The sequence below is a fragment of the Rousettus aegyptiacus genome, unplaced genomic scaffold (genome assembly GCF_014176215.1).
Source record: "Rousettus aegyptiacus isolate mRouAeg1 unplaced genomic scaffold, mRouAeg1.p scaffold_m13_p_7, whole genome shotgun sequence".
In the NCBI taxonomy this organism is placed as follows: domain Eukaryota; kingdom Metazoa; phylum Chordata; class Mammalia; order Chiroptera; family Pteropodidae; genus Rousettus; species Rousettus aegyptiacus.
Genome location: NW_023416310.1, coordinates 62,998,780 through 63,012,237, shown reverse-complemented (window position 1 = coordinate 63,012,237; position 13,458 = coordinate 62,998,780). Strand labels below are relative to the sequence as shown.

The window sequence follows — 13,458 nt, the reverse complement described above, 5'->3', positions numbered from 1 at the left end:
AGGTGATGTTGGTACTGCTGATACCTATCATACTTTTCACACTGTTGAACTAAATTAAACTACTTGAGGGCAGGAGCTGTGTCTTCATTTCAGGATCCTGAGCAGCCTCTGCCATAGGACCTAGCACATAGGAGCTGTTTAGTTGATTTGAATAACTGTTCCAAAGTTTATTTCACTGAATCTAGATTATAAGTGTATGAATATATGTGTATATTATCATTAAATAAGCTAATACATGTAAAAGTCTTAAAACATGGTCCATATTAAACTGCCAAAAATAATCATAAATGTAACTTTTCTTTGCTTAACCTCATCTTCTAAAATGATACCCAAACTAAATGTGTACTTTTAACAGGAGCTTATAGAGTAACAGAATCTTAGTATTAAACATCTTTTTAAAAGATAACCTAGTTTATTAATATTGAGGATCATAAATTTTAAAAATTGGTTGAGCGTTTCCTACATGCAGCTAGACACAGCAAGAACATGATAGACACTCGTCCTTAAGAGCTTACAGCTGGTAAGGAAACTTAAGTGTGAGTATGTATAAACGTGAGGGGTTAAATTTGGGGAGTAGACGGCAACTATTAAAACATTCAGTTGTATCTATTCAACTCTTAATCCTCATTAATCTATTAGAACACATCTTTTTCACATGCTATAAAATACTCAACATGTTTAGTATTTTTAATAAATATTAATATTTAATAAATATAAATGAAGTAATTAACGATTCCTTGAAAAACACATGACTTTGATATTTCCTAACTGTAATCTAAACAATGCAAGGAATTTAGAATTAGCTCTGATGCAGATATTTATGGAATAATTTACATACAGGTGCCTCTCACATGTGAAATAGACTTCTCAGAAAGTTCTAGGGAGAACAAATGTTTCTAAATGGAACAAAGTGCACATGTCAAGCTTGCCATTTTAAGAATCCTATGGTAAATCCTTTCATAAAGTAATTGTTTCTGAATTATCTTTTTTTCCCTTTTTGTTAATACACATTTTTACTCCTAGATTGTTTAAAGCAGAACACAAATGTTCCATAAACTAATCAATCAGTAGAACTTAATTTTATATATATATAAAATTAACTGTGTTGTTGAATACTGTGTTCTTATCCTTGCTCAGTTTTTACTCCCATGGAATTTGGGATAAGTTATTCACTTCTTTTTGCCTGTCACTCATCTGCGAAATGGAGAAATTAATATACGTACTTCATTAAGGACATGAGATAATCACTGTAAGGCCCTTAGCCTAGTGTTAGGCAGTCAGTAGGTGTCACCTCTGCGACTGGTCTCCTGCAGCTCTCTGCACCCTGCAAATGTGGATTTTTGGCCTGGTGGATCGGTGATTAGCTAGCTGCTCAACAACACATTTGAGCGTCAAGAAACACCAGCAAGTCAACTCCTCAAGTCCGACTTTGTCAGTCCGATGGCCTCGTGGTCAAGCTGTAGGACTGACTGGTTTGTTCGTTCGTGCGTTTGTTTATTCATTCATTCAGCAGATATTCATTCACTATGTCCAAGCTGTTTTGTTGTTAGAAATAAGAGTGGTGAGCGAATCGTACAAGGCCTGTGTTTTCAGGAAGCTCAACATACTGGTGGTGGAGGAAATACATTAACAACAGTCATCGCTGACACTTCGTGAGCACCCACCCTGTGTCAGACAGCGTTCTACAGTGCTTTACAGGAATTAACTCATTTACCCTCCAGACCGCCCCACGAGGCAGGCGCTGTTGTGATCCCTTAGGCTGGAGGAAACTGGGCCGGAGTGGAGGTTTCTAAACAACCCAGGGACGTCTGGGCGGCGGCGCGGCCCGGGGCCGGGACGGAGCGGGGACGGACGCGCTCCCGCCCTCCCGGCGCTGGGAGGCCGCCCCACGTGACGGGAAGCGGCGGCGGTGGCGGCGGGGCGGACCAACCCAGGAGCCGCGGCCGGGAGCGGGCGGCAGGCGGCGCGGGGCCCCAGGCCTTAGGGCCAGCTGGACGGCAGAGGCCAGCGGCCACCGCGCGGGTGAGTGCAGAGAGCCGCGGGCTGCCGGGGCGCGGGGTGCGGCCAGGAGCGCGCGGAAAGCGGGGCTGGAGGGCGGGGGGCCGCAGCGTGGTGAGCGAGTGGGTGCCCGGGGCTGGTCGAGCGCGGATAGGAATGACGGGGGGTGGGGGGGTTGCCTGTCAAATCGAGGACAGGTGTGCAAGTGTAGGGGGCCGGGTGCCCAAGTGTGCACGTGTATGGGGGCTGGGGCCAGCATGCCGGAGCCTGGGGTCCTTGGTGTGGATGTTGTGGCGCGTGACGAGGGAATGGGTGCAGAGTGGGTGTGTGCTTGGGGCAGGGGAAGATCTGAGAGCTAGTCCTTAAGTTGGTGTAGGCTTTTAGTTTTCTGGAAGAAGGACCCGAGAATGACTGCGCCCCTGCACCCCTTGCCCTTCTACCCCTGTAAGGAATGGTTTTGTCGCAGTGATTGATGTTTCATGGAGCTGTTGGGATTTGAGAGCTCAAATTACGGATCACATTCGGGCCTGACTTGTTGCCCTCAACTGGGAGACTGGGCAGGGTGTATTGGAGAGGAGAGCAGAAACCTCAGGTTCCCAGCTGGGTCAGGGCCTGGAAGCTGCCACCTGGTGAGACTTGCCCTTTCTCGGGCCTTCTGGAGGTGCAGGTGCAAGTTGGGTTTCCAGCTTGCCTCTCTCTGTGTCACATGGGGACAACTCTAAAGACAGAAGCTGTCCTCTGTCCTCTGCAGTTGTCTGAACTGGTCATTGCTTCCACCCATGTGCTATTGGGCAGTCCTCACAGGCCACTCTGGGGACTCTACCTGGCTGTTGGAAATGGGGATTCACACAGTGCTTCTTAATGCAAATGACTGTATTGGGTGCCGAGGTCAAAAGTTGTTAGTGCAGGATTTCATCCATGAAATAAGTGCTGCTGGTGGGGAGGTGCCTGTCCTTAAGAAGGAAGGCAGCCGCGGGCTTGATTGTAGTGACAGGCTCAGGCACCAAGAAAAGTATGAGGAGGATCCTTTGCAGTGCGAGCTGGCTTACCTGAAGTCAGCACTCAGGACCTGGAGGGCCTGTGGGAGCCCACTACACTCTCCTCATAGATTTACTTCTCTCTCTTTGTTAGCCCGAAGCTGGTGGGCAACTGAGGGCTCCCAGGGCTCTGGTCAGACAGGAAGGAACATCTGGCCAGCTGCTTCCTCTTCTTTTTCCTTCCATTTCTGCCCAGCAAGCAGCCTCATCAGTCATTGGATCTGCCTTTTTGGTGTGTGGCACGAGAAAGAGCCCTGACCAGACTCCTGGTAACCCATTTAGAAGTAGCGGTTCCGGGCCACAGTGCATCTAGGAAATGGGGGCAGTGCTACCCTGTGGTGGTGATGAGCATAGAACTGTGGATTCAAACCTTGGCCCTGCCACTCAGCTGAAAATCGCTTTTTGAGCTCTGCCCCCCCCCCCAAACTTAACTGCAGTCGTTCCTGGGTATTTGCAGAGCAGTTGGTTCTAGGATCTCTGTGGATTCCAAAATGCTTGGATCCACAAGTCCCTTTTATAAAATGGCATAGAACAATGCATACAATGCTAGAGTTGCCTGACCAAAGAATGGGCTCCTTACCTACCAGTCACTGGAGAGTTAGGCAGAGGCTGAAGCATCCTGGGACCCTTCAGAGGTGGAAAAGGACTGTTGCTCGTGTAGATGGTAGAGGGGAAAGGCAAGGCATAGCACCCCAATGCACACATTCACCTTTCAGTCCTTGGCTTGTCGAATTCATGGTTGTGAAACCTGGGCATACACAGGGTCGACTGTGTATTGAAAAAGAAAAGCCCTGTGTTGGTGGACTTAGGTGGTTCAAAACCACGTTGTTTAAAAGTCACCCAATGAAATGCTCCCCTCTGGAGTTAGACTCCTCTTACACCCTGATCCCAATCTGCTGTACACATCATGGTGTGTACATTTTACAATGAAATGGGGTGCTATGCCTTGCCTTTCCCCTCTACCATCTACACGAGCAGCAGTCCTCTTCCACCTCTGCAGGGTCCCAGGATGCTTCAGCCTCTGCCTAACCCTCCAGCGACTGATAGGTAAGGAGCCCATTCTTTGGTCAGGCAACTCTAGCTAACAAGTTTTAAAAGCACAGAACTCACTGTTTAAAAAACGCTGAATTTTCTAGGCCTGATTTTCAGCTGATATTTCTGTTTAGGGGGGAAAAAAAGGCATTATTCTGCCTTATTCCTTCCTGCTAATATTAAACATTTATGATCCTTTAAGAAAACTTGAGGAAATTTTACTTAATAATTTAAGCATCTTTGACTGTTTCCAGTCCTTGTTAGAAATACATTAATCATTATGGTGGCCAGGTGTTTGGAAACTGCCAAATAATTTGGCCCATATTTTACAACTCATCTCCTCTGTGGTAAACCTGACTCATCTTTCTTTATTAAAATTTTTTTCTTAAAAATACAGAACTACTAAATGAATGTAAAAGTAACAAGTTTATTTGGGGCCACCCCAAATGAGCCTGACACTGAGTGTGTTGTGAAGTCTTGCAGGTGATTTGAGACCAAGATCTTTTCTCGATAGTCAAGTAGCTGCTGTTGAGTAAAGATTCAAGGAAAATCACGTATGTAAACAAGGACAATTGCCTAGGATCCTGTAGGCACTGGATAATTTTTTGTGGCTGTTTGAAGGTCCAGTATTGGGGAAGGTGTTTTAAAGGGGATCCCTAGACACCTACACTCCCACATTTCCTCTTCCACCTTTGCTGCTCTTCCCAAAGCCTGTTCTCGGTTATGGCTGTTGATGTCACTGTTATAGGATGTATATGCTATATGCACAGATATACACAGACTATATGTATATATGTGGCATGTATGAATATGTAATGTGTATAAGTGGTATAGATATGTCTGTATGTGTGTATATTTACCTGTGTATTTAAGTAACTTTGGTTAATAATGCTCAAGAAAAGGACACCACCTATGGCTAGTCACATCTAAGTGTGTAGCGGAATAATATCAAGATGACAATTTAGATGTTAGACCTTAACTGTGTGTGTGTGTTTTTTTCTTCTTCTTCTTTAAGATACTCTTTTAGGTCACTGGAACAGGTTTATTGTGCTATAACTAGTTTCTGCTGTCTCTGTCATATGAGTACAAAAGGTAACATGGAATGGTTGTGAAGTTGCATCCTGATTTTCAAAAGAGGAACAAGTCTTTAGTACAATTCAAGAAATTTGTTGTGGATTCGTGGCAAGTTTCAGTATTGAGCCACTGAGCAGTTGGCTGTGAGAACTTAGAGAAGAACTTGGGGCCAACATGGGGTGTGGTTCTATAAGAACAACTCATGTCACATAAACTTATATCCTGTTTTGATAAGATTATGAGGTCAATGGAGAAATGTATCTGAAATTTAGCAAGGCATTACTGACAGTGAACCCCATTTTAAGAACCATTTATTTGTGACAAAGGTTGTTTAGGGGACAGAGAACAGGACAAGCCATTTTGGAAGCAGAGAAACCTAAGGAGGCAGATGAGGAATTATGATAGGATGCCTGCCTCCTCTAGACTCAAGCTGGGAAGACCAGGGCCCTGCTGATAACAAGTCCCTAGGAGGAGCTATAGTAGATGGGCATCTGTAGGCCTCAAGTCACAGTGGCATCATGTTTACAGTTGTTACTTTCTTTATGAGGACCTAGTTCTAAGAGCATCTGAAATCACACTTGTCCCCTTTGGTCAATAGAGTGGAAGGATATGACCTTGGAGTCAGATACAGAAACTGGGATTGAAGTCCCTGCTTCATCACCCAGTGGCTTTGTCACCTTGAGCAAGCCACTGAAAATCTCTGTGTGTCCATAATAATGTCCATCTCTCAGGGTAGTGTGAGAATGAAAGGACCTCACATATATCAAGTATGCAGTATCTGACCAAACCTAGTGCTTATGGGCTCTTAAGAGGTGGCCATCAGCGGCAGTCACTTGGTCCCCATACTTAGTCCAGACTTGAGCAACTCCTACCCCTGGGTAGCCTGGTGGCTCAGTGGTGAAGTACGTGTACTCCTGAGGCAAACTGCCTGGGTGGGAACCCCTGTTCCCCATGGTCACTGAGCCTTTATAAACCTCCATTCCTGCCCCCTGACTCCCCCTGCAGAATGCAATGGTGACAGTTCTTGCCTTATAGGCTCGTTGTGAGCATGAAGGGAGCATTTAATACAGAGTCGGGCACATAAGGAGCCTTCTAGAAGTCTGAGCTCCCATGTTATTACTACCCTCTCCGTAGGGCAGCTGGAGATTAGTATAGGGAAAACGCACCATCCAGTCCCAATTCCTATTTTACAAGGAGGCAACATGCCCAGACACTTTAAGTGCCATGTCCAAGATCATACATAGGTAGACAAGCCGCTGGAACTCAGGACCTCCAGATCAATATGGAGAATGTCTGCTTTGTGCCAGGCCCACTTCAGCTCTGGACCCCGAACCTGACAGAGGTCAAGAGCACTTAGAGGCTTGCTCCTCCGCTCTCTCCCAGTTCTGCTTACTTGCAGCCCTACTGCTTAACATCAGAGCCCCTCACCTGTCATCTTCTCCTGAAACTCATAGTAAGTGAGATTTTGGACCCAGTGGGAGTCAGCTCACAGATACCCCAATCCCATCTGAATTCCTCTATAAGAAATAGTTCGAATGAGCAAAAATCCCTAAGTCTCCTCTTTGAAATGTATTCTCAGGAGAAAAAATTAATTTTTAAGTATTATTCATATCTGTAATTTTAAGCTAGGACACTAACTTGAGAAGAATCACCTCCAAAAGTAACATAAAAAAAGATCATGAATTCGCTTGAGCAGCCTGAGGCACCGAGGGGCCAGCTATCGGACTGCTGGCCGTTGCCTGCTCCACTCAGATCACTCTGAGCATTTTCTTTCCTGATAGAAAAGGAGAGTCTCGGCTCTCTTTTCTTTTTTGATTACTCTAAGGCAAGGTAATAAACAAAAAACTAATTACGTTTATCTATTTTTAACTGTTTTGAAGTAACTTTAGGCTTAGGAAAGAGTGGGAAAACAGTGCAAAACTCACATAAACCTTTTCCTGAGCTCCCTTTTGTTACCATCCCGTGGGACTATGGTATAGTCAGCAGAGTCAGTAAGTTAGCTTCAGCACTGCCAACCAAACTACAGGCTGTTCAGTTTCACCAGTTTTTCCACTAATGTCCTTTCTCTTCCACAATTCTGTTTCTGATCCAGTTTTCCACATTGCATTTAGTTGTTCACATCTCCTTGGTCTCTAACCTGTGACAGTTTCTCATTTTTTGTGACCTTAACACTCATGAACAAGAGAGAGATTTTATAGAATGTCCCTTAGTTTGGGGTAGGGTGGCATTTTCTTATGATTAGTTTATGGTGACTGTGTGTGTGTGTGTGTGTGTGTGTGTGTGTGTGTGTGTTTAAATCAAGAATACCACAGTGGTGACATGACTTGATTCCATTTTAATTTAATGTTGGGCTGCGTTCCATGTCCCCTTGAAGCAGCAGGAGCAACTGGGATAAAACTGCTCTGGATCCCTCAGCAAGCTCATAGCACCCAGGCCCCAGTAAGCAATTTCCCCTCCCTGTGCTTCTGGCGACCCCAGACACTAAGTGTACTCTGTCTCCTGTCATGTTTCTCTTTTGTTTCCACATGCCTAGTCCCCTAATTATCCCATTATATTACTTTGCAGATTTAGGAGAGATCTTTTTCTGAGAAGCCAATGGCAGTTTAAGAAACAAAAATGTCAAGCCTTTTCATCATATACATACCCCCCACACACACAAATCAAGTTTGTGACTACTAAGCCTTTAAGTCTTCTCAAATCTCATCTGACTTTAGAGTGGTCACTAAGATAATTCATATTTTTAAAAACCTTGAGATGATGTCAATTGTAGTTATAGTCAGTTTATATCTGAAGAAGAGCTAATTTGCCCATGAAGCCACCCAAATTCATCATTTAGGTGCTAACTAAAGTTTGGAGACACTGATGTGGTTTTATTGAATGTGTTAATTCTATAGACTGTCAGCATCCATGGAGTCACCCATAGGAATTGGGGGTCTTTAGCAGTGGACTTCAATTAACATTTTATTTTGCTAATTTAGCTAAAGAAAGCATCTGAAGATAGCAGTAGCAGCAGCAGTTTTGCTAGCAAGGTTCATCTTTTCCCACCCAATAGTTTTGAATCTGTGATTTGGCTATTCATTCCATCAGGAAAACAGCATAGGCCAAAGAAAAAAGTGTGTCCGATCATATCTACTTGTCGTGCTCCCTACCTATGATAACGTGGCCAGGAGAGGAAAGATGAGCATAGGGGAGGGCCTGTGCCAGGGAGCAGGATGGGAGTTTCCGAGTTTGTGCTCAGTGCGGCGGGGATGCCAATACAGAGGCTGGACACTGGCCGACAGGTCCTTAAGTAACTGCCCTCACTGTTTCTACTTTATTAGGAAGCTGACCCGAGCCAGGCTGATGCCAACACCTGCCCCACCCAACAGAGTCTACCACCTGACTTTTCTGAGCTATCCCAATCCAGGCACCAGGTCAGCGTCCATCTCTGGGACCACTAGAAAGCTGGCCCCTGCACTTGCTTCTAAATTTTCCTCCCTTAAATCTCCATCAGGACCAACTTAAAACAACACAGGGAGTAACTCGTAGTGTCGTGCCCTGTTGCAGAGTGCAGAGCACACCTTTCTGGACCCTCGCCCTTCAGCCTGATGATTTCCCCTCAGGTCTGTCCTCTGAACTTGAGCTTTTTCTCCTGATCATATGGGACAGACCAACATCGTAACCTGGTGACCTGGAGCCGGAAAGAACTAAGAGACTTGGGAGGGTCTGAATTCTCTCCCAGCCCTTTCCAGGAGTGTAAGAATGTGTGACAACTTCTGTTAATTCCCTTCAAGGTTTGGTTTTTAGCTCTGATGTTTTCAGTTTTCTCAGAGATGTCTCCTGTAATGGATATTGGTATTGGTCCATTGCTTTGTGATTTTCCTATATATGTTTACCCAGGTTAACTGAGAAGCTTCTTAAGAAACTTTTTTTTCCCCTTTAAAAGGAAAGTCTTCCATTAAAATGACAAAATATAAATTTTTAAAAATTCACTGTATGTATAAACATACTGCAAATCACAGGAAGATTCAAAGAAGTCAGGCACCCTACATAACTCCTGAATCTCTGTGACCAGCCATCAGTGAAGGGTTCCGTGCAGTCTGTGCCCCACGACCACTCCTGACACAAGCTTTGAGCCTTCGAATGTTGCAGCTTTCCATAGGTACAAGTGACTGCAGTAGGCAGATAAGAATGAGGCAGGGTTTTTAACTTCAGGGATTGTTGTTAAATTAACCAAACCGTTGTAGTTAACGGTAACTATTTTGTGACTGTTGTCCCTTGAAAAGGTACCCAGGGAGCAGTTTTTGCTCAGGGTCCCTCTGATGGCTGGTTGGTGTGTAGAGTACCTCGGACCCTTGTGCCTTTGGATAATGAGCTCTTTTGAACTGAAGCTGCCAATTCAAGAACTTGGAACTGAATGTAACTAATAAAATAAGTGAGCTACGTGGAGTAATACAAATAGGTAATAGCTGTAACTTCTCTATAAATAAGAGAAATAAAGTTGGCTGAGGTTAGGTTTTCAAGGGCTTCACATGTTAGGGCGAGTTTGGAGATCTTTTAGACGGTGGCATATTTTCCGAAGCTTTTGAAGAGGGTAAGGACTTGATGATGTCTCAGGTGTGAGGTCCACGTTTCTGTCCACCCTCATGTATTGTTTTTGAATCTGGCCTGACTGGTCCAAACCTTAGTGTGACCCTATGATCTCTATTCACTTATAAGGGACTATCAGAGACTCAAAAAAAAAAAAAATTAATGTAAAATGTTATAGTAGCAAATCTAGCTTTAGGTAGAGTGTTCTTTTTAAAGTGTAGATGAAGAATTCATCTTTAGCCTGTTCATAAAAAAGTACTTCCTGTTATAGGGCATAATACCCGTTGAGGAGTTTTTGAGTTTTTACCCTCTGAAGTGATGAATCTCTGGTGCACGTATATCTACCTAGGGCTATAAAGACTTTGTTTCATATAATTCTCAAATGTGAAACTTTTTTTGCAGATACGTAGGGCACCATTCCCATCTTAAGGCTCCTGTCATTGTGTCCACTTTTTGTGATAGGAGATGAGAGTGTCATTCTTTGGATCAGGAATAATGATTACTGGTGAAGACCCATCTTAATGAGTGCATCTTTGTTATTGCATTCTTTTAGCAGCATATATTTATTTCTATCTCAGAGAAGGTGTCTATATAAATATTTTTTCTTTAATCTTGTAGTGTTGGATCTACATGCCTCTTTCTATATCTAAATAATCTGTTTACTTCAGAAATTGCTCTTATTCTGTGTATATTCTTTCTGGGTGACTTTTTTTTTTTTTTTCCGGCCTGGCCTTGGTGAGATTTAGTAGAGAGGAAAAGAAAAAGGGAGTGAGGCGATTAGTAGCACCAGTCTTGAACTGGCCAACGTATAGGAGTAGAGATACATGTACAGCACTGGAGGCCAAAGGAGAAGCTGAAGCTGAAGCTGGGTAGAGGCCCAGGAGTTAAGAGGCCGCCTTTTGGAGACCGTGACCCCGGAAGGCGCAAACACTGACCCCGCACAGAGTATCTGCCCACCACATGTCAGTGTTTTCTTCCCTCAGAGAATAATCTAGGGGGATACTTGACAGGATGCCTCATACTGGTCTTTGTAAATATGGGTACAATGTAAACTCAGCACTGGATTTAGATGAGCTAAGAAATTACAAGTAATCACTTACGTGTATGATACATGTTTTTATTAAATGAAATTTTAAGCAAAGGAACATGTATTTTGTGAATCCTACCAAATTTATTAAACTAGTAGTTTCTGTATCTAATTCCGGGGTGAGCTAGTTTGGGGAAATTAGTAAAATTTAATATTTATATGCATTATATTTAAGACATTTAAAAGAATATTTATAGCCTTTATGAAGTACAAAAAATAATAATAAAAGCAACCCCAACTTAAACAGATCATTAAGAATGCCTTTGAAATCTGGCGCATCCCTGTTCACGGTCCTCTCCTCCCTGCACTTGCGTTCGTCATTCCCTTACTTTTCTTTATGGCTGAAACCCTATTATATTAGATGGATTTCCATGTCTTTAATTCTTCCAAGGCCTTCCATATCGTTCAGCATATCATGTTCGGCCCTCAGCGCTGAGAGTCATCCTCGTAGCTAGCTGCTCTGTAGTATTCCATGCTGTCCAGATAACTTGAGTTGTCTCGTTTTCCTTCTCCTCAAGCAAGACGGCTGCCGTCTTTCTTGCTTTTGCCCCGGCGGACGTCGCTTCTGTAGGGCACGCCCCTGGAGGTAGAACCACCAGCTTAGTCACATCAAGGGCTTTCTAGATGACGCCAAAATGCTCTTGCCAGTTTAGAAGCTTCCACCAGCAGTGTAGGGAGTTTTCATTTCTCAGTGTTCTTGCAAACACTTGATGTCATCAGGCTTCAGTGATTTGGTCACATTAATAGGTGTAAAATGGGGTCTCATTGTAGCTAGAATTTGCAATTCCAGCTTCATCAGCTTGAGCATTCTTTCATGGCTATTTGTTCTTGTTTCCACTTCTTTGAAACTCCTCTTCATGAATTTTGCCCATTCTTCTATTAGATTATTGTTATTTTCTTTCCGTAGGAGTTCTCTGTATCATCTAGGTATATTTTTTTTGTCACATATCTGATGTCAGTGTTTTTTCCCCATCCCTATATTTTTCCCCATCTTAACTTCTCACTTTCTTTATGGTATCTTTTAAAGAACAAAGGTTTTACATTTTAATGTGAATGAATTTATCTTTTTCCCTAGGGTTCGTACTTTTTTTTATATCTTATTTTCGAAATTCTTCCCTACCGTAAGGTCATGAATGTTTTTTCCCATATTTTCAAAGTTTGAAAGTTAGCCCTGCTATACTTAAGAATTATAATTCATCTGGAATAATTTTGATGCTTGGTAGCAGGTAGAAAACTACTTTTTTTCTTCTATATGTATGTCTAGTTATCCCAGCACTGCTTACTGAACGTGTTCATATTCTTCATATACCTTATGATATATAGTGCCACGCTTGTCATGTTTTAAGGTTCTGTAAATGCATGGTCTGTTTCTGGACATCCAGATATGTTCTCTTGGGCTCTCCTTATAGCAGTGCCACATTATCTCAATAACTGTAACTTCGTATTACATCTTATCTGTTGGGTCAAGTCCCCGTTATCTTTTTCATAAGTCTTGCTTTTTTTGGCCCTCTGTGCCATATGAATTTTATAATCAGCTTGTTGAATTTTACACACACACACACACACACAGAATTTTTATTGGAATTACATTTTTTTTTCTTGATCAGGGGGAAATTTTCTTTTTGTTGAAGCATAATTTGCATACAGTAAAATACCGAGAACCTACGTGCACAGTTCAGTGAATTTTGATAAATATATATACCTGTGTAACCAATAACTCCAACAAGATATAGATTTATTTCCGTTAGCCTGGAAAGTTCTCTTGTGTTGTTTTCCACTTGGTTCCCCCTTTCTTTCCAAAGTATAAACACTGTTCTGATTTCTGTTACTATAGATTGCTTACTTTGAAACTTCATATAAATCGAAAATACAGTGAGTATCTGTATGGTTTCTTTCATTCAGTGTTTTTGAGATTGGATTCGTCCATGTTGACTTTATCAGTAGTTTTTTCCTTTTTATTCCCGAGTTGTATTGCACCATATAAATGGGTACAAATGGACAAAATTGAGTTGTTTCCTATTTTTGACTATTATGAATAAGGCTGTTGTGCACATTCTTGTGCAAGCCTTTTGTGGATAGTGGTATATACTCAAGAAAAATGGAAACATTTAAGAGTGGATTTGTGGAGTAACAGGATAAATCCATATTTGACTTTGCGAAGAAACAACAGATTTCCAAAGTGAGGGTACCATTTCATACTCCTTCCAACAAAATATGAGATCTCTAGTTCATCTCATTAACATTTAGTGTTGTTGGTCTTTTTAACTGTTTAATTGGTGTGAAATGGTATTTCATTGTGCTTTTGGTTTGTAGGAGTTTTTGTATATTCTGTGTATGAGCCCTTTGCCATATATGTTATTGAAAAATTTATCCCAGTCTGGGGTTTGTCTACGCATTTCCTTAATGGTGTCTTTCAATGGATACAAGTTTTTAATTTTTATAAAATCCAATTTACCAACTTTTTTCTTTAATGATTAGTACTTTTTGTATCCTAAGAAATCTTTATGTACCCCCAAAGCCTCAAATATATTCTTCTATGTGTTTTTCTAGAAGCTTTGTAGTTTTAGCTTTTATTTTTAAAATAATTCAATGCATCTTTAATTTTTGTATATTGTGAGGTCGGAATAATTCAGGTTAATTTTTTTTCCCCGTAAGGTTATC

At 42.3% G+C, this 13,458-nt stretch overlaps 1 protein-coding gene across 4 annotated transcripts in view; it reads left to right on the top strand.

Moving 5' to 3' along the window:
- The window catches only part of TGFBRAP1 (transforming growth factor beta receptor associated protein 1), a 65,420-nt gene that overhangs the window by 4,074 nt on the left and 47,888 nt on the right, over positions 1-13,458 (top strand). The window contains exon 1 of one of the 4 annotated variants that reach the window (XM_036224113.1): positions 1,911-2,022. The exons of the other annotated variants lie outside the window; for them this stretch is intronic. The gene's annotated coding sequence lies outside the window, so the exon portion shown is untranslated. Of the gene's footprint in view, positions 1-1,910; positions 2,023-13,458 lie in introns of those variants that run through there. 4 annotated transcript variants of the gene reach the window in all.